The sequence below is a fragment of the Brachyhypopomus gauderio genome, chromosome 7 (assembly GCF_052324685.1).
Source record: "Brachyhypopomus gauderio isolate BG-103 chromosome 7, BGAUD_0.2, whole genome shotgun sequence".
NCBI classification, from domain to species: Eukaryota; Metazoa; Chordata; class Actinopteri; order Gymnotiformes; family Hypopomidae; genus Brachyhypopomus; species Brachyhypopomus gauderio.
Window position 1 is genome coordinate 14,006,593 of NC_135217.1, and position 21,060 is coordinate 14,027,652.

General features: G+C 44.4%; 1 protein-coding gene across 2 annotated transcripts in view; it reads left to right on the top strand.

Moving 5' to 3' along the window:
* Positions 1 to 928: 928 nt before the first annotated feature.
* Positions 929 to 21,060, top strand: part of sipa1 (signal-induced proliferation-associated 1) — a 55,632-nt gene continuing 35,500 nt past the window's right edge. The window contains exon 1 of one of the 2 annotated variants that reach the window (XM_077011952.1): positions 929 to 1,271. The gene's annotated coding sequence lies outside the window, so the exon portion shown is untranslated. Of the gene's footprint in view, positions 1,272 to 1,538; positions 1,901 to 21,060 lie in introns of those variants that run through there. The other variant, XM_077011953.1, reaches the window with a different exon arrangement.

Below are 21,060 nucleotides of genomic sequence, written 5' to 3' on the forward strand. Positions count from 1 at the left end.
AAAGGCAAATTAAAAGTAGCATAATCCTTTATGGTGAGCGAGTGCTAATTTGCCTGTAAGGAAGGGAGGGGTTCACAAAAGCACAACTCAGCCGCCAGACCATCGTCCAATCTGCCGCCTGACTGACACCAGCGCCCTGGCACGGTGACTGACACCAGCGCCCTGGCACGGTGACTGACACCAGCGCCCTGGCACGGTGACACAATGAGAGCACCGGGCGCAGGCTGGGAAAACAGGTGCCAGCGTCGCCACAGCCGCTGTCGCCCTCGACAGCACAGGCGACGGTTTCAAGAGGCGGGTCTTCACAAGGAAACTGACAAGCTGCCATCGCTGTGGGGTAATATGTGTTGAGCGATGGTTTAAGAAGTGGAGTAGTGTGGAGGTGGAAGTGTATATAAAACACACAAAAACACACACACACACACACACACACACACACACACACACACACACACACACACACACACACACACACACACACACACACACACATTCCCATTGTGTGGTGTTCCAGCAGCTGCCACACCTTCACACATATGTTTGCATTATAAACTGCTTTGAGAAGGACATAGCTGGAATCCAACAGTACTGCATACACTCAGTATTTGGTGGTTCTTAATCCAGTCACACAAATCGTAACATTAGTCTAAAAAATACATTAGAGACAAACACATATAGAGAGACAGACAGACAGAGATACAAAGAGTATATAGGCAGACACTGTAAACACCTATTTAATTGCTCTATTGTAATGTCTCTCCTTAACAGAGACAGAAGGATGAGACAGAAGAGAGAAGGAGAGAAAGTGAGAGAGGAAGAGAAAAAGAGGCAGGGAGATAGAGAAACAGATATAGCAAGAGAGAAGGAGGGGGTGGGGGAAGAGACCAGTAGGGGATGTAGTCACGGTGCTGGGAGGAGGTGGGGGCTGGACTTAGTGTGATGTGAATGGAATACAGGCAGGAGTGCTGGGAGAGAGAGAGAGAGACAGACAGATAGAGACAGAGAGAGAGAGAGAGACAGAGAAAGAGAGAGAGAGAGTACAAATCAACCTGCCTCAGCCAGAACAGCGGGATAGGGACACAATAAGGCTGGGACAGGGATCAGAAGGATTTTCTCTTGTCTCATGAAGAAACATGCAGAGACAGTGTGACAGAGAGACACAGAGAGAAACAGGGAGACAGTGACAGAGAAAGAGGACAGAAAAATGGTGTCATGGAGGAAGCAGGCAGGATGCAGCAAAGCGGATTCTCATACAGACAGGAGAGGCGGAGGTAAGAGCTTTTTAAAAAAATATGTGCTCAACATTCTCACACATTCATGCATGCTCACACTAATTTGCGTGTAGCTTAGGTGCCCACTTTAGAATATCCAACAACACCACTGCATCGGTGTGTGTGTACATGTGTGTGAGTGTGTGTGAGTGTGTGAGTGTATATGTATTCATGATCTTGTGTGATTCTGATGCAGATACTGAGAATAAGCCTAGAGAATAGAAAAGAGGATGTGTTCATACTGCAAAGGGAAATGCTTTGTGCGATAGAGGAAATGATGTCGGAGGCTCAGTCCACGCTCTGCTAGCTTCTCTCTTCTGCCTGCCGTTGTCTCCCCCTTGCACAGACTCTGTTACATACACACACACACACCACACACACCACACACACACATACAGCACACGCAGCACAGCAGTGTTATGACATTGACACGGAGGCACTGCAGACCTTGCTGTGGGGATTGCTAAGCTAAGCTGCATGAGGCGAGGCTATGAACCAGGTGGGGAGAGACAGAGAGACAGAGAGAGTGAGACAGAGAGAGAGAAGGAGGGAGAAAGGGAGGGGTGGGGAGCGTGAGAGTGCAAACCGGCAAGAGGGACATCGAGAGAAACAGAGTCGGTCACACAAAGGTAAGAGAGTGATCTCATTTCTTTTGTGGTAGGTGAAGGTGACATGGTGCAGCAGTCAGGGAGGGGGTAGAGTGTGAGGGGCACTGGTGAACATGGGGGGGGGGTAGAGTGTGAGGGGCACTGGTGAACGTGGGGGGGGTAGAGTGTGAGGGGCACTGGTGAACGTGGGGGGGGTAGAGTGTGAGTGGCACTGGTGAACGTGGGGGGGGGTAGAGTGTGAGGGGCACTGGTGAACGTGGGGGGGGTAGAGTGCGAGGGGCACTGGTGAACGTGGGGGGGGTTAGCGCACAGACGCTACCCGGACAACAAGAGAGCGAGAGATGCTGCTGTCGTTTTTGAGATGGCTGTGGAGCGAAGGGATGCAGGCGTATCTTTTGTTTTTCACCTCTCTTTCTCTCCCCCTCTCTCTTTTTCTCCCTCACTATCTCTCTCTCTCTCTCTGAAGGGGGAGGGCTGTGTGTTCTCAGGGCTCTGGGGATGTGCTGATGGCCGAGTGGGGGGTGAGGGGGAGAGAGAGAATAAAGAAAGGAAAAAAGGGATGAGTGTTGGCATGAGAGGCAGTTTATGTAAGCAAGAGCAATAAAGAGCAACGCATCTTTTCATAGTAGGTACTTGACCTGTGTGTGTGTGTGTGTGTGTGTGTGTGTGTGTGTGTGTGTGTGTGTGTGTGTGTGTGTGTGTGTGTGTGTGTGTGTGTGTGTGTGTGTGTGTGTGTGTGTGTGCGTGCGCGTGTGATGGATGATATAGTGTTGATGTGCCTCTACCACACAACGACATGCCATTTCATAATGGATGCCTGTGGTATGAGGATGCTGACAATATAAATGCCTTCTCTCTCTATCTCTCTCTCTCTCTCTCTCTCTCATCTGATCTAATCTCATTCTGTAATAGTGGAGCAGCCTGTATGCTTATCCAGTTCTTAGCACAAGACCGCTCCGCTCACTAAATTAGAGCACATACGACGATCTGTCCAGGTCTCCCCATGTCCAGTCCCAGACCAGACTCCAAGCATTCACCATGGCTTGTTATAGGAATCACAGTTATTATCTCACAGCAAACTGCCTGTGTGTGTGTGTGTGTGTGTCCCTACCGCATGGTGTTGACTTGCTCAGCTGGGAGCTCTGTGTAGTCTACATCCCTGCGATCCCCTGCTGCTCAGAGAGTTTTGCTTGTTACACTTATCTCAGATCTGTTTTGCGCTGGCTCACATAACAGATAAGAGCAGGGACGAAGCGGCAAAAGCTGATCTGGGATCAGTGTGGATGACGCAGAAGTGAAATTCCCTATGCCTGCTTCTCAGGGAAGCAGACATGAAGAGGTCCCGGTGAGCAATGTGTGTTGTTAACTCTGGAGTTAACATGTGCCAGGCTGCACTAATGAAGAGAGAAACACGGACATTATGCATGAATGTGTGCACACGTAGACATTCACACACACTCTTACTCAACAAAGGTGTACACACACACACACACACACACACACACACACACACACACACACACACACACACACACACACACACACACACACACTTACCCATACAGGAAACACACAAGCCTGACACTCTGAAGCATACAAAGGTGAAGGTTAAGTTCCTTCCTGCTCGATGGGTGAATGAGATTCTGTATTTTACAGTTTTCTGTGGTTTGACAGTAGAAATGAAGCTTTACGTATTACATATTCCTCATGAACATTCAGGCTTTTACTTTTTTTTAATGTAATAAGAGTTTCTGGAACATCTCAAATTTACAAGTGTGTGTGTAAGTCAAATGGTTACACTCTCACACTTTTCTCAGAGAAAATCTTTTTTTAAGATTACCTGCAAAGAAAAAAATGACCTAATTTGTCCAAAAAAAAATGGAGGAAGCCAAAATGATGTTGGAACAGCAACAGTGCGGTGTGAGACGAGCCTGTGCAGAGGAAGCTGTGATGTGCAGTCAGCTGAATGTCAGACACACCCACCCAAACACACACACACACACACACACACACACACACACACACACACACACACACACACACACACACACACACACACACACACACAAACACACACACACACACACACACACACACACACACACACACACCCACACACACACACACACACACACACACACACACACACACACACACACACACACACACACACACACACACACACACACACACACACACCAAAGCTTCAAACTGGAGCCTGAAGCTCTGGTCACACCGGACTTTCGCTTGGCTGTATTTTTCTCTGGGTGTGGTAGAGGAGGGAACCACCCTCACCAGCACCCACACCAGCACATGAGAAAATGTTTCTCTATGCTCTCTACTGTCCCACTCCTCCAAGAGCTGCACATTCATGAGAGTAGAGTTCACGTTCAACTCCAGTGGTGGAAGCGTTCAGAGTAACAGACCTTTTCACTGGTGAGATATTATTTACGTGGCAGAGTAACATGGAATTGAAGCTTGTAAAAGTAAACCATGATGAATGGCATAATAATACAAACCTGCCCCTCCCTTTATCACTTGCACCATTGTGGTTTCAGTTCCCCTTTGCTGGGTGCCATTGCTTGTGGGCAAGAACCGTCACTCTGGAGTGTCTTCTCCTCGCTCGCCTCCCCTCGTTTTGCGTGCGTTTAGTGACTTAGCCGGCGACCATTTCTGGGAAACGTAATCTCGATCTCAGATGCACTAATGGCCTGTAGAAAGCTTTAATATTAGATGCACTGACCCAAATGTTGGTGTCTCGCGCAGACGGAACCGTGCAGGCCCGATGGGGGAGGAGGGCGGACGAGTAAGACCAGCCTTGTTCTCACGCAGAGTGGAAACATTTTACAGCACCTGGGGCGGCTTTAGAGTGTATGTGTGTGCCAGCTGTGCTAGTACGTGCTGCACACCTGACAACGCACGTCTAGGAACGTGGCTCCTCTTGCTTTCTGCCCAGGTGTGCTGGAGTGTGTGTGTGCCTGTGTGCCTGTGTGTGTGCATATGTGTGTGTGCATGTGTGTGTGTGTGTGTGTGTAAGTGTAATGAAGCAGATCAAATCAGCGACATGTTCAACAGGAGGGGACGGGATGGCATCAGTGCATGGCAGGCTCCACCCCCTCCTCATACAGCCACGTGTCTTGCCATGCACCCCTCCATCCTGTTGGGCACATTGTGTATGTCTTAACTCTAATCACTACAGCACAGTCTTTGCCGCTCTCTGAACCACAGCAAAAGGCTCATACAACTTTGAACAAAGGGAAAAATGTGGAGAATTTGATTTTCCAACTACTCTACCTACTGGGTACTTGGATATATTCTGGTGGGTTTGCTGATCTTAGGTTTCATGTAGTATTTGACCTGAAAAGAAACATTATTATGCCCTACATGGATTTGCCTATTTAAAGAGCACCTTGGCTGATCTGACCAATCATAGTCTGGTGTTCGCATAAAAGGTGCCACCAAGAGTAGCGCCTCTTCATTCATGCTATTAGCACATCATGGTGGCTGTTCGTTGGTCACACTGTTGCTTGGCAATTTTACACAAGTTCTGCAGGATGTCATTTAATGCATACCCCTGACCACAGAATCACAGAATGTATACAAAATGAAGGAATCCTCCATCCTGAGGGTGACAACATGATGTATAAAGCACAATACAACTAAATTTGGAGTTGAATTCTACTGAGTGTAGAGTCTACAGAATAGTTTAATTTGAAGACTATATTTGTGATTGAGTGATGATCAGGTCATGTAGTAACAGCAACCCCTCTCAGCACACACACACACACACACACACACACACACACACACACACACACACACCTCCACCCTGTGTCATGTAGGATTTACCATGGAGAAAACGAAGCCTTCTGCGATAGCTCCTGGGGAACTGATCAATACACTCGATCAATGTCACTTCATCAAACCTGATGTTCTGGCCCTGAATAAAAAGGATGGTGGGCAGATCAACGCTCCAACCTCCTGGGGGGGTGTTTGGGGCTGGTGCCTTTTGTGCCTTTACAGTAAGACCAGCATGAGAAAAATGCAGTGTTAGCATAGGGTCTGCTGGGGCCGGGGCCACCTCGCCCCTGTATGGTGATGAATTTGTGTTGTCCAGCCCTGACTAAGTAAAGAATAGAGAGATGAAGAAATTAATTCCCTTGACGTGAGGGTGTGAAAGGAAAGGTGGAGTAAGATACCCGTACTCTGAAAATGAAAAGAGGAAAGAGCAGAGGAAAGAGAGAGTCAGAGAGAGAGTGAGAGAGATAGAGAGTAAAAGAATGAGAGAGGGAAAGAGCTGGAGGGAAAGGGAAAGAAGAGAGCAAGGGAGGGATAGGGAGGGAGAGAGAAAAGAGAAAGAGCGTGAAAGAGGGAGGGGGAAGGGGAAAGAGAGAGAGAGAGAGAAAACAAGGGGTGAGGTTGGAAACTCGGTCAGAGAGGTCTAAGCCTTTTCACTGAGACCCTAATCGGCTCACGCCGACACAAACGCTCGGCCCTGCGTTCATCACCTGTCCTCTGCTACCACATTACTGGTGAGACATTGTCTCTCTCTCACCCCTCCCTCTTTCTCTCGCAGACCCTCTGTCTCACTCTCGATCTGTCCCTCCCTCATCACTCTGTATGTCTGAAACAACTTCCTCTCCTGTCCCCCCTCCCCTTTTCTTTCGCTTTCCCTTTGCTGAAGTCGTCCTCAGACATGTGCTCGTACTCTTCCACCAGCTGAGCATAGAGACTGACTGCACAATGAATGGAGAGGAAGAGATGAGCAGGAAGAGAGATGGACAAGACAGACATGAATACACAGACAACAAAACAGACATGAATACACAGATAGACAGATCAAAATCAATACATTCAGTTTATACAAAGTTTAGGCAGTTTACACATATGTTATTTTAGACAGTTTACCCAGGATTAAAGTCTTCTGCAGAGGCCATAGAGTTATAAATCAATCACACTTGGTGGTAAATGTGTCAGAGCCAACGCACGTGGAAATTCTCTGATTGACTCTATGTCTACATTACAAAAACCATTGGCACGTCGCATGATAAGAGAACAGTGTCGCATTTCACTAGTTGCTACTCTGGGGAATTCAGCAAGGCAACATTCTGTTACCGTACTGCTGGTTTATGTTTTTAATCTGTAATACAGGGAGGTAGGCCTGTTCTATCATTAACATGCTCACTTAGGTGTTTCCTAAGCATGACTAGGAAATGTTGTTCATTAACCTGACCTTCTGGGTGGTACGCTGCATCAAGGGGTGAGCACAAATGCCTTTTGATTCTCCTCAAGTGGTAAAACATGAATGTACAATGTGGTTTAGAGGGAGTGCTACACGGTGTTGGAAATCTGTCCGACGGGGAAGAAAGCATTGTTATGGAGGAATCAGCAGAGAGTTCAGAGTGTTTGCCTGTGCTGGTAGAGAGGGAGAGAGAGAGAGAGAGAGAGAGAGAGAGAGAGAGAGAGAGAGAGAGAGAGAGAGAGAGAGAGAGAGAGAGAGAGAGAGAGAGAGAGAGTCTATTTGGAGTCTGTGTCTACATTGGTTCTGTTGCCATTTTGCCTTGTTCTGTCTGTATTAGATAGATAGATAGATAGATAGATAGATAGATAGATAGATAGATAGATAGACAGACAGATAGATAGATAGATAGATAGATAGATAGATAGATAGATAGATAGATAGATAGATAGATAGATAGATAGATAGATAGATAGATAGATAGAGTGCTCTGTTGGCAAAGGCTTTGAGCTCCTCTCTCTCCTCTCTGCGCAGGAAATGCAGAGAGGATGTGACCTCACCGAGCAGCGTGCTCATGCAGCATGGCCTTGGCGTTGGCATGGCGCCTGCTTAAACCTGCATGCTGCTCTAAAAGCCTTTTATAAGGCAGCCGCACTCAGCCCTGCCATCAACCAGCAGCCGGCAGACACCCATCCCCTTCTTTATTTATCTATTTATTTACACTTATTTATTTATATTAACAGGGAATCCAGGCCAAAGCTATAACACGTTCTACTTACTTGCAGTGCCATATTTACTCAACCCAGCTCACTGCCTCCAGAGGCTGGGTGTTTTCTTTTTATTTTTTGCACTGCCCTGAGAACAGTTTCATTTCCTCTTCTGACAGTGGCAGGCTGAGTTTGGAAATAGACTGCTGATCCTAGATCAGCTCAGGCAATGCTCTAACAGAATTCTGCATGCATATGAATAGAATATAAAAATGTCAATATCATTTTACAGTAAATTACTTGCACCATGGTTTGGCAGCGAATTATACAAGAAACCGTACAATAAAGCAACAATTTGATGGAAAACCCAGTTACTCATTTACTGTAATTTTTACAACAATAATGAAGTTATATGGGTGTGTGGATCTGGCATTCTCTGTGGAGTTAAATGAGAATTAGAGATAACTTTTTATTTTTGAGTGAAAATATTGAATATATATTTGAATTTGAATTTGGATATTTTAAATTAAATTAATTAATTGGTTGCAGTTAAAAGAGAGGACACCATGCAAGGGTTTGCTTAACCTTACACTTGAAATCATGAGTAAATGCTCATTGGCACAATGCTAATTCTTTAATATGTGTATGTTCTCCTTAACAACTCACATAATAATGTTAATTCAATAATGAGAGTAAACGTTCTCCTACTTAGAAATCATGGAGGGGTCTGAAATTTTCATCTAAGGTGCATGTTCACTGTGAAAGACATAATCTAAAAAAAACCCAATGTATGATTTAAGACATGTATTTGTGTGTTACTGCTGCAAGTAAGTATTTAAACACCTGCCAATCAGCAAAAATTCTGGCCCTCAAAGACCTGTTAGTCCGTCTCTAAAAAGCCCACCTCCACTCCACTTAGCCTATTATAAATTAGAAGCACCTGTTTGAGGTCATTAGCTGCATAAAGACACCTGTCCACACCACACAATCAGTAAGACTTTACTAACATAGCTAAAACAAATGAGCTGTCCAAAGACACCAGAGACAAAATTGTAGACCTCCGGAAGGCTGGAAAGGGCTACGTGGAAATTGCCAAGCAGCTTGGTGACAAAAGATCAACGGCTGGAGCAATTATTAAAAAATGGAAGAAGCTAAACATGATTGTCAATCTCTTGGACTGAGGCTCCATGCAAGATCTCACCTCGTGGTGTAGCAGTGATCCTAAGAAAGGTGAGGAATCAACCCAGAACTACATAGGAGGACCTGAAGAGAGCTGGCACCACTGTTTCCAAGGTTACTGTGGGTAATATACTAAGATGTCATAGTTTAAAGTCATGTATGGCATGGAAGGTTCCCCTGCTTAAATCAACACATGTCCAGGCCCATCTTAAGTTTGTCCATGACCATTTGGATGATCCAGTGGAGTGATGGGTGAAAGTTCTGTGGTCAGATGAGACCAAAATAGAAACTTTTTGCCTTTAATTCCACTCATGTGCTTGGAGGACAAAGAATGATGAGTACCATCCAAAAACACCATCCCTACTGTGAAGCATGGGGGTGGAAACATCATGCTTTGGGGGTGTTTTTCTGCACATGGGACAGGACAACTGCACTGTATTAAGGAGAGGATGACTGGGGCCATGTATTGCGAGATTTTGGGGAACAACCTCCTTCCCTCAGTTAGGACATTGAAGATGGGTCGTGGCTGGGTCTTTCAACATGACAATGACCCAGAGCACACAGCCAGGATAACCAAGGAGTTGCTCTATAAGAAGCATATCAATGTTCTGGAGTGGCATAGCCAGTCTTGAGACCTAAACCCTATAGAAATTCTTTGGAGGGAGCTCAAACTCCATGTTTCTCAGCAACAGCTCAGAAATCTGGCTGATCTGGAGAAGATCTGTGTGGAGGAATGGGCCTGTTACGAATCAAGGGGGCGGGTGCGACGCAAACGCAAGTATTAGAATAATTTATTAAATAAAACAGGCAACAGAACACACAAAGGAAAATAACAAGACAAAGAGGTAAGTAAACTACGGTGAACATGTGAAAGACCTATAAGCATGACTAAGCAGACAGAGTTCAAACATGCCACGACAGACCTCTATAAACATAGAAACACAAAGCGTGAACATGACTTAAACAGGACAGAAACACAGCACAAAAACACAGACAAACACCCAGAAGCATGAAACACAATCACTAGAAACAGTGACAAAACATAGACCAATACACAGAAGTATTAAACACAGACACTTTGAAACGGGGCGGAATAGACCAGCGAACACGGATACATACATGCAGGCATACACATGAATCTAGAAGGAGGAAACACGCTACAACAAACTAAACTTACAGGGGAAACAAACTGAGTGTAAGAAGGAAACCAGATAATTAAACAAAGAGAAACCAGACTAAAACAGGGAAGACAAACTGTAACTAATTTGACCAACACGACGGAGACGCGAAGACAATGCACAGGCTACAGGAAGTATAAGAACAGGTACAGGGCAAACACAATGACCGACACGGAGGACTGAAACAGAGGGGATGATATACACTGTGAAACGAGACCCAGGTGCGAGCACCGAAGACAGGGGCGTGACAGACAGAGGGAAACCAAGGAAATGGGGAAACTAGGCGGGACCAGGGAGGAGGGCGGAGCTGGACGTGACAGGGTCAAAATCCCTGCTGCAGTGTGTGCAAACCTGGTGAAAAACTACAGGAAACGTTTGACTCTGTAATTGCAAACAAAGACTACTGTACCAAATATAGATTTTTCACAGGTGTTCAAATACTTATTTGCATTAATAACACACAAATAAATCATTGTGATTTCCGGATTTTTAAATTTTTTATTTTAGATTATGTCTCTCACAGTGGACATGCATCTAATATGAAAATTTCAGACCGCTCCATGATTTCTGAGTGGGAGAACTTGTAGGGTATTCAAATACTTATTTTCCTCACTGTAGGTGACATGCTGACATTCAAAAGTCTGCTGATAGAATAACCATAAAATTACCATTAAATGACCATAGAACGCTAGAAGGAAGAATTCAGTCATCCAAACGAGACTTAAGTCGCAGGTACACCTATCGTGTCATCAAATACAAGTGAAAGTCTTTTTTCTAATAGCTATTTTTAAATGCTAAAGGCAATTAACTTGCCACCACAACCTATTTAGACTGATTGAAAACTAATTCATATAAAAGCACTTTGTAATGCCTTTATGTATTCACAGCTATCTGCCACCTCCATCAAAGTGTTTAAAAGAATCAACCTGTTGACGCAAGCTATTGAGGTCATGACCATATAGTAAGAACTAATTTTCATTTGAAAGCTCACTGCCGTTACTGGTAATCTTTATGTCTCAATGATTTTAGCTTTCTGCAATAGCAAACAGAACATACACTGATGTCCTAGTGTGACTGTCACGCTATCAGTTTTTATGTAGATCCACTAGAGCTGTTAAAAACACCACCAGTGAAATTTGCAATGAAATATTTGTTAAATTGCTTGCGATGAACTATATTAACTGTTATTAACATACAGAACAGTTCTATCCTTTCCAGTAGCTGGACATACCTGACACTTTATGTTGAACAGATCAGGAGCATTAGTCAGTCACTGTACTAGTGTGTGGTACTGGTAGGAAAATACCAGGTTTCATATGAATGTCATTTTAATTCAGTTTCAAAATGCCAACTGAAAGAATGATGTTAAACTGAGGTGACTTTACATAAATATCGCTGAGGCAGCTCAAGCTAGTGCTTCAAGGCATGAGTAAGGCAGAAAACAAGATCTCAGTGTGTATTATCTCAGTGTGTATTATCTCAGTGTGTAAAATGACAGTTACACACACCAAACAAATACCGAGCATGAGCGCAATGTCTGTTTAATGCCAATAATAGACATTTAATGTAATTATCAAAACATGGAAAAAAGTGAAATAAATGCTGTACAAAAAGCAATTACATTTAAATTACACTATTTCTTTAATAGTGCCTTACAGAGTCTGATAGGCAGTATTCTGCACCACAAGGTCCTGTCCACAGGTAATACTTTAACCCACAGTGTCCTGTCCACAGGTAATACTTTAACCCACAGTGTCCTGTCCACAGGTAATACTTTAACCCACAGTGTCCTGTCCACAGGTAATACTTTAACCCACAGGGTCTTGTCCACAGGTAATACTTTACCTCACAAGGTCCTGTCCACAGTTAATACTTTAACCCACAGGGTCTTGTCCACAGGTAATATTGTGTCTTACAGTATCCACTCCACAGGCAATACTCTAACCGACAGCGCTGTCCACTCCATTGCATCATGTGTAATATGGCAGCTCAGTGAGCACTGCAGTGTCTACCAGTTACATTATCATCTCTCTTAACATTGATTTAGGGTGGGATCAATGTACTCAGATTACATATTTACTCCGTGGTGGCTACACAATGACAGAGAAACATGAAAGAATGGATTTTCCTGTTTAGTATTGTGCCACATACAGGCACATGTGTGCGCATACACACAAACACAGATACAGATAGAGACACAGAAGGCATTTGTGAGACATTTCAACACACTTCAGACTGCTCTGCGACAATTGCTCAATTGTTTAAGTTGGTTAATGCTGTTGTACGAACCAGCTGTGAACTAATAAAGGTGCTTTTCAATAGTAACCACACAATTAGAGAGAGAGAGAGAGAGAGAGGAGAGGGGGATGGGTCTGTCTGTAGCATGCCTGTATCTTGCATGTTAAGTTCCCACCCACAAAGCACACAAATGCATGCATTCACACACTTACAAAAAAACTCTTGGAACTGATGGCACTGGTCTGTAAGGAGGCAGGGGTGCTGGACTCTGGGGAGGAGGCAGGGGTGCTGGGGAGGATATAGTGCTGATATATGTGCAAATAATGGATATTCTACAGTATAGTAGCCAGTCATCTTTCATCGTTCCCAATGCCCAATGACTTCCCATTGTGTTCACCATAGAATTAGAGTAATTTACTTCACTCACTGTTGTGTTCTGGTTCTTACAATGGCTACACTTCATACTTCAATGCGTCTATGGTTTCCAGTAGGCTGGCTGCGTGTGTCACTGGTGAAGTATGCTCATCGGCTGTCAGCACACGAAAAGATTCCATTCATCAGACTTTCGCGCTTCTGTGCCATTGCTTAAAACAGCCAGTAACAAAGTGACCCTTAAAAATCACCTCATATGGGCCAATGGGTCTTCATCCAGTGCCATTATGACTGATATAACCTGTGCCACTAGTGCCATTATGACTGATATAACCTGTACCACTAGTGCCATTATGACTGATATAACCTGTGCCACTAGTGCCATTATGACTGATATAACCTGTGCCACTAGTGCCGTTCAATTTTTATTTTTATTTTGGAAACGCACACAAAGCCAAATGTAAATGGCTTTTCACTCCTTCATTCTCCTCAGGTTCACCATCTGTTTGCATAACGATAAACTGGTCAATCAATAGCCCCTCTGGGAATAAAATGTGGCCTGTTCGCTCAGGGGTTTGGAGGTAGTGAGTCTTTCGTGAGAGGCCATCAGCGATGGTCAGTCCTGGCTATTTTCTGCCAGGCAGCCATTGGTGCAAACAGCTGACAGGGGTTGTGCCACGTTTTAGGAAGCAAAAAGATCCCAGACCTTACCCAGATCCGATCTCAGAATCAATCTCAGCCCCGATCCCAGACCTTATCCCAGACCCAATCCCAGCCCTGATCCCAGACCTGATCCCAGACCCGATCCCAGCCCTGATCCCAGACCCGATCTCAGACCCGATCCCAGGCCTGATCTCAGACCTGAACCCCGCCCTGATCTCAGAGTGTGGATCAGTATGAAGGGTCAGGAGTCAGGAGAACTGCAGGAGCTCTGCTGGAACAACCGGCTACTGCCAACAGCTCATCTCATGTGTCCCGGCATCCATCTTGTCGAGTTGAGAGATTGGAAGTGGAGTGGCTTTTGCAGAGGTCGCTGCATTTTAGACGCATCAGGGCGCACCTCAGCACTTCTCTGAATGAGCACTGACAGGGCTACATGGAGAGTGTTAGTGTTAAGCCTGGCTGCATTGTTGAAGAAATTTGTATATTTGCCTTTGATGATGTGTTGTTCAGATGTTTGCTGTGGTCGGAAACATGTGGTGAATCATCGGTAGTGTATACTCAGTCTGAATATTGTGTGTGTGTTTGTGTGTGTGTATTGATTAAGTGAGGCTGGTAGGTGTTGTGGCAGGGAGTACAATGGTGGTGTGGCTGGTGAAAAAGGTAATTAGGGAGGTCACAGTGTCTCTTCCCTTCTGGGTGGAGGAGTGGGAGAGAGGGGGAGGGAGAGAGAGAGAGAGAGGAGGGAGAGGGAAATAGAGAGAATAAGAAAAGAGTGAGGGCAAGAGAGGCTGTTCAGGGGGTTTCTCCCCATGGGAAAGGGCTAGGGTCTCTGTCAGGCCCAGCTGCAGAGGCGGTTAAGGGCACACAGTGGATAGTGTGGCTGGGCATAATGGTCCCAGTGATGAGATTCTCACTCCCTCATTCTCTCCTTCTTTCTCTGTTTCTTTGGGACAGCTGTTCTTCCTGCCCCCATGGGCAGCAGGCCACATGTCTGTGGGGATCTAAGGCACACACATACACACACATGCGCACACACACACACTCAGTCACAGCACAGGAACTCGTACACACATGCACATGCATACAGAGGAAACACACGGTCACATACAGACAGAAGAGGAAGTCACAGAAACTCTGCCAGACACAAAGCACTCATCACACCCCCTGCGTTTTGTATTATGAGGCATCTATTATTTTTAACCTGGAATTGGATTAGCTCAGGCTGTTTTGATTTGAATGCGGGTTTCCAGCGGGGGGTGGAAGCAGTGTGGCGACAACACGGGCTCCACTGAGCTACAGCGTATGTGACTGTACACGGTGTTGCCTGACTGACACAGACGCATCATCAGCCACTTCTCTGCCTAGTGACACACTCTTAAAGAGAAAGTGTGTGGCTTAGGCATTCAGAGCACAAGTAGTCAAGCAGACAGCATTTAGCATTTACATGCACACACTCACACATGCACACACACACACACACACACACACACACACACACACACACACACACACACACACACACACACACAAAGGTGCATCTACACATGAATGCAAAGACACACATACACACACAACACACACACATATATTCACAGAGAATGCTCTGTCCTTCCTCTGTCCTGCACACGCAACTAGCAGACTTCAAATACTTAAAAAGCCTTCAAAGGTTAATCTGTATTTTCTCCTCAGCCAATGAGCGAGTTTTCAGACAGGCAGCTGGCTAGTGGTTTTCATTTTACCCAAATAGCAGATGGATAGATGGACGGATGGACAGATTCCATTTTACCACTATCATAATTTCCTTTGTAGCAAATACTATAACATGGAGGAAGTGGGTGATTCAACTTCTTGACCTGATTGTGACCCCAAGTTAAAGGTTTTGTATCCTCTATGGGTCTGCCTGCATTTCTTGCTTTCTTTCTTGTCTCACTGAAGCTGGTATATTTACCCTGACCGAGGACTAGCTGCACCAGCATAAATCTTAGTCTTAAAACATCAAAACACATCCAACCCATTTTCAGATCAGTGCAAAACATTCAGCCATCACAGCCATGCAGCACCAGAATGATGCGGAGCTGCACAGTGTGGAGCTCCACGTCTCAGTGTTTTCTCAGCTAACCAAATCCTGCACCTGCTGCAATGAATGGAGTCATGGTGAGGCTCCCCATACATAATTGAGAGAAGTATAACCCAAACACCCCCCTGGTCCAACCGCACTTATTAATTATTAAACCACACCAGATGCAGGTCCAGTCTTTTTCCTGAAGGACAGATTTTTGGTCAGTCTGCTTCAGAAAATTAGTTGCCTTTTTCCCCGTGTCATCAGCAGATGCTAAAAACAGCATAGCCCAAAGGTGGGTTTGGCCTCATTATGCTGTAAGAGCCCACCCAAATGGCCGTGTTACAATGATGCAACACACCTTGTCATGTCCTACACTGTGTACAGCCCAAGTCCTGTTATACTGGCTGCAAATTAAAACCAGCAATTTTTATGGACAGGAGCATACTGAAGAAATACAAGGGAACATGACTCTAAAATAAGTACGTTTAGGTAGGTGAAAGGGATAGACGTACGACCGTGTGTGTGTGTGTGTGTGTGTGTGTGTGTGTGTGTGTGTGTGTGTTTAGCTTTGACTCACCCTTGGAAGCATGCCAAAATTAGCCTAGAAAACAAATTATTGCCCTTACTGCAGCTTTGCTATCTCTAGTCAATTACCTCTGAGATCAGCGCAGTAAGAACGTTAAGGTTCCGATTACTGGCCTCCACTGATGTAATCTCAGCTCTGGGACCAGCCTGGATCCTAACAGACATTCTCAACACAGTGACTGCCTTTAAAACACAAGCTTTGGCTTCTCTTATATACAGTAAGGCTGATGGTAAGTTGACTAACTTGCTAAGCGTTCTATCACGTTAGTAATACGCATTTTGAGGTCATATGTGGATCTGTGTTCCTGTTAGTGCAAACTGGATATTATAATGGTCAGCAAAAAGCATCAAAATCAAAGTGAAGGGCAGGTAACAAACTGTCGTGTCTAACAGTGCCGATGGCGATGACAGGAGAACGCTTTCAGACCAAAGTCACCTCTGGCTGGCCAGGTAGAATGTTCTCACAGACAGCCTACAGGTATGAAAAAAGTACAGGTAAAAAAAACAGGCATATCAAATGAATGAGGAAAGGAGTACACCACCAAGCAATGTGGAGAGAAGCAGTGAGAAAATAAATGTATTAATTCATTTGCATAATGACCTTCAATACGATGTTTAGTGTTACTCTTTATTGTTCTGTAACAATGTTTAGTCTGTTTATTAAGCAACACAGAAGTCCTAAAATATATTAAAATGTGATGAAAAGTAAACCAGTGAATACAAGTATTTCCTAGGATTGGCTGCAAGGAACAGTGAAAATCAGGAGTTAATTGGGTCAATAACCAAAATCAATGCCTCTCATTGGTCGATACAGAATTCTGATGATGGAATGCTTCAGGGAAGTCTCCAATCAGCACTAACAATGCTGATGGCTCTATCTGAAGATCTTAATTTGTACACAGAGAATGAAGAATTAGAAAATTTGTGTTAGTGCCCAGGTCCAGTTCATACCATTAACTTTGATAGAGGCTTCTCTCTTGCATCTATATTTATTGCATATTTTATTAGAAAATAGTACTTGTATTAGGCAAGTTATAGGATTCAAAATTCTAAAAGTACTGTACTGTATCTTTAGGATTGCACAGTCCATCAGCCATCTTCTAATCAATTCCTCATTGGAACATGTCTGACCACGGGATCACTGTTGACCAGATTTTAGTGACAGACCATTTTCAACACAGCAGTAACACTGACATAGTGGCATGGCTGTGGGTCTTGTGCTGGCAGAAATGTATCAGGATCAACAGTGATGCAGGGGTTTACACAAGCCAGTGCTGCTGCCAGGTTTAGGGTGGATCCTCAAAAATATCCAGCAAAGCAAATGGTCAAAAAAAACAAACAGCTCTGAAGAACATGGCAATACCAGTTGTGCATAGCAAATGGGTGGGCTGATGTCTTCATCTGGACACCTACAAGGTGTGACCCTTTATTAGTGCTTCTGAACACGTAACCCACTCTTTTGGTTAGTGGACCAAAACACTTCTAATGGCTTTGAATGGACATCAATTCTTGCACAACCACGTCCATGTAGACATGAACACATGATGCTTTTAGTGGCCATATGTTATTAAGCATATGGTAATGTTTTATAGGACATGAAAACATTTTTTACTAAATGATTCATGATGTACTGCATATGGCCTATGGCTTACAGCTTTTATTTGCAACAGTAATATTACTTCTGAACTACTTCTGAAACCTTGCCAACAGATAAATTCTAAAATTATCCAAATGTGCTTTGAATATTTTTTTTAAATTGGATATTAAAGATTTATAGTTCTGACTGTGTATAAATTACATTATTTGCTATGGTTCATATGCTCATAAGGCCTATCTACTGTTTTCTGCTATTTAGTTTCTTCCACATTTCAATGACTTTAATCAGACACGATCCCCCACTTCACATGAATATTGTTTAGTGACCATTTGAGACTTGAACAGTTTTCTTTTTTACCTAGTTACCATAAGGCTCTAAATCAGATCTCTGGTGTACAGTTGTCATGGTAATCTACCCTTCTCCCCCAGCTCAATGTGTGTGTGTGTGTGTGTGTGTGTGTGTGTGTGTGTGTGTGAGCGCGCGTGTGTGTATGCGTGTGTGTGTGTGTGTGTGTGTGTGTGTGTTTACTTGAATGCTGACCATACAGAAAAGGAAATACACAGTAAAGCAGGCTAATGGCATTTTGATAAAAGGCCTTTGCCCTTTTTTGTTTAATTCCTCTTTACACCTTCCACCATGTCTCCAGAGATTCTTACTGTCGCGCAGTAGAGATGTGGATGGGCGGCGGTGTAACAGTCTTCTACCTATATTTCATATGCATTTATTGACTGTGTTTTGAATGATCGTTTATAACATGTAATTGATAACTATAAAAGTGCTAACCTGGAATCTAAGGTGAAATGTGTTTGTGGTGGCCGTGTATTTGTCTGTCTTCCAATGCAAGGCAATTGGTGCTAAAGCTTTGGGGGATTATTTTGGGTTGTCAGACATTAACAGTAATGACTGGATAGTAGTGAGGGTTGCATTGTCGGCAGGGCGCAAGACTACTTCAGGTCAAGGATTTGTTTTTTGGATATTTTGATCATGATTATTCAGAAGTCTACCATTAACTAAAGGAATGGCAGTTTATGTGTGAGCGAGATGAACTGGAATCTGAGGGAGATGAACTGGAATCTGAGCCCAGTGAAGTTGAATCTGCAGCCAGATTCAGACCTGCTAGGATGAGCCACTCCTTCAGTAAGCATAAAACACCATGACGACACTCTTCATCAGTGGACACTTGGCGTGAGTGTAAATGTGACATCATTTCCTGCAAAGGAAGCCACCCCATAGGAAGTGGGGCAGTCAGAGTAGGAGAGGAAGAGAAGAGTGCAGGAAGTGCAGCTTCCCTGAGCCGATGCGTTTATCGCTATGACAACCCACCACAGAGTCCTCTGACCCCCTTTTTCCATTGTTATATCCTGCTAGAACATTTTGGCCTCGTCCCTGACACCAAACAGGAAGATGGCATGAGTCCCGCAAGCTACTCTCTAGCCAATGGGTCATTATGGCCACCATCACAACACCAAGGTCACACCATCACTAGGGTGTGTGTATGTGTGTGTGTATCCGTGTGTGTGTCAGTAAATGTATGTCATACACTGTGGACACTGTGGACCGCCGCTGGACCACAAGTTCTTGAAGAAGGAGCAGAGAAGTAAGGTGGCCAAACTGTGACTGTCAGGTCACATGCATCAACTGCATTTCGGCAATGGGCAGTTTTAACCTCCTGAGAAGTTTGACATCATTGTTCTCTGATGAGCACCAGATCCTGTGGTGTCTCTTGGGGAGGGGCCTAGTGTTCCTCGATCCTTAACTAGAATCTCACAAAGTACACCTTTACATGTTCTGCACTGTACAAGGATTTCTTGAATTGCCCAGGAAAATCCAAAATACAGTACTGGAATTACCACTGAATTCCCCTAGCAACCACAGAGGGTTAGCATAGCTTTAAACAACAGGGAAACAAAACAAGTATATACAGGCTATTACTTCTTTTTTCAGTAGCAAATAACATAGACATGCACTGTACAATATGGCTACATACACTGTGCTCATTGACTCTTTCTGGGACTAGGTATACAAGGTGAAGTTCTGAACTGGTAACTGGTCCAGGGACAGCTAGCATGCAGCAGTAGGAACTGCATTTGCACCAGCTCACTAATAAACCTCCCCATCTTCGTTTTGAGCCTCTCCCTGCCTGTCCAGCATAATCCGTCTTCCCTTAATCTCCTGATGGAGTCTTGAAGGCACTGCGGTTTGGTCCATGGCCCGTCAACCAGCTTCTGCAGTGGCCCACTTTGAGTGTGCAGTTGTGCTGCCTCACTGCAGATGTTTTTGCATTGTTACATTAGGCTATGTGTCTATGAAGAGCACGTTTACAGCTTTGCAGCTATATTAGAAACAACTTCCTTATACACACTGGCTATGCTATAAATGAAAGGTGTTGCTTTCATTTTTAAGTATGTAATCTGGCTGCCTTAAAATTTTGAGTTTATTGAAACTCATACAGTATGTTAAGGGCATTATAATAACTGCATTTAATTGTGTAGTTCATAGCCACTTTCTGAACTACATGTCCCAGGACCACTGCAGATAGCGGAGATGGTGATGGTGGGACATTCTAAGCACTGCTGTGGCAATGAAATGGTCATAAATGCTGGAGGGGTTGAACCTGGAGGTCATGGCAGTATGGCTGGGGTCTTTTACACACACCAGTGTCACCGCTGGGCCAAGAGGAGTCTGCCCCCCAGACACGCCCCAGCTAACCACTGTTCACTGTTCACCATGGCAAAGGGAGAACAGTGTGTACCCGTGAGGTGTTGCTAACGAAGTAGCAGGCAAGTGTGTGTGTGTGTGGCTGATTTGGTGAGGTCAACGAGGTCAACACTCTAACATGGAACAGTGACATGGGAAAGATGTGTGAGAGGATGTTGCAGTCATCTTTGGGCTGTGGCCTTAGCTGGCCGCAGACATAAAATGGGGAAATGGGTGAAAATTATTTTGTGCATGTTTTTGTGGACATGGAAGTTGTAAGAGGACAAGTCGAATTGTACAGAAATTACTGTGAGAGGCAATTCTGTCCAGAACAACATTCTGGAACAGAAACTTGTGGTTATTGCAAGGGTGTCTGAAAAAACATTACAGAATCTCTCGCATCATTTAAAGGATAAGAGATTTCTTGCTGTGGTAACTAGATTCGGTGTATTTACAGTATTATTGCATGTTTTTGTTTGTTTATTTTTGGCTGCATTCTTGTGGCTCTAAAATCTGAGACTTTCCCCAGTTCATTTTCAGTTTTCTAGTCTTTAACTGCTCTGTCTGTTACAGTTTTGATCTTATTGTTTCTCTTTGTGACAAGCCTGCTACGTCTTGTGGGCAAAAAGGAATATCTGTTTGTGTGTGTGTGCGTGTGTGTGTG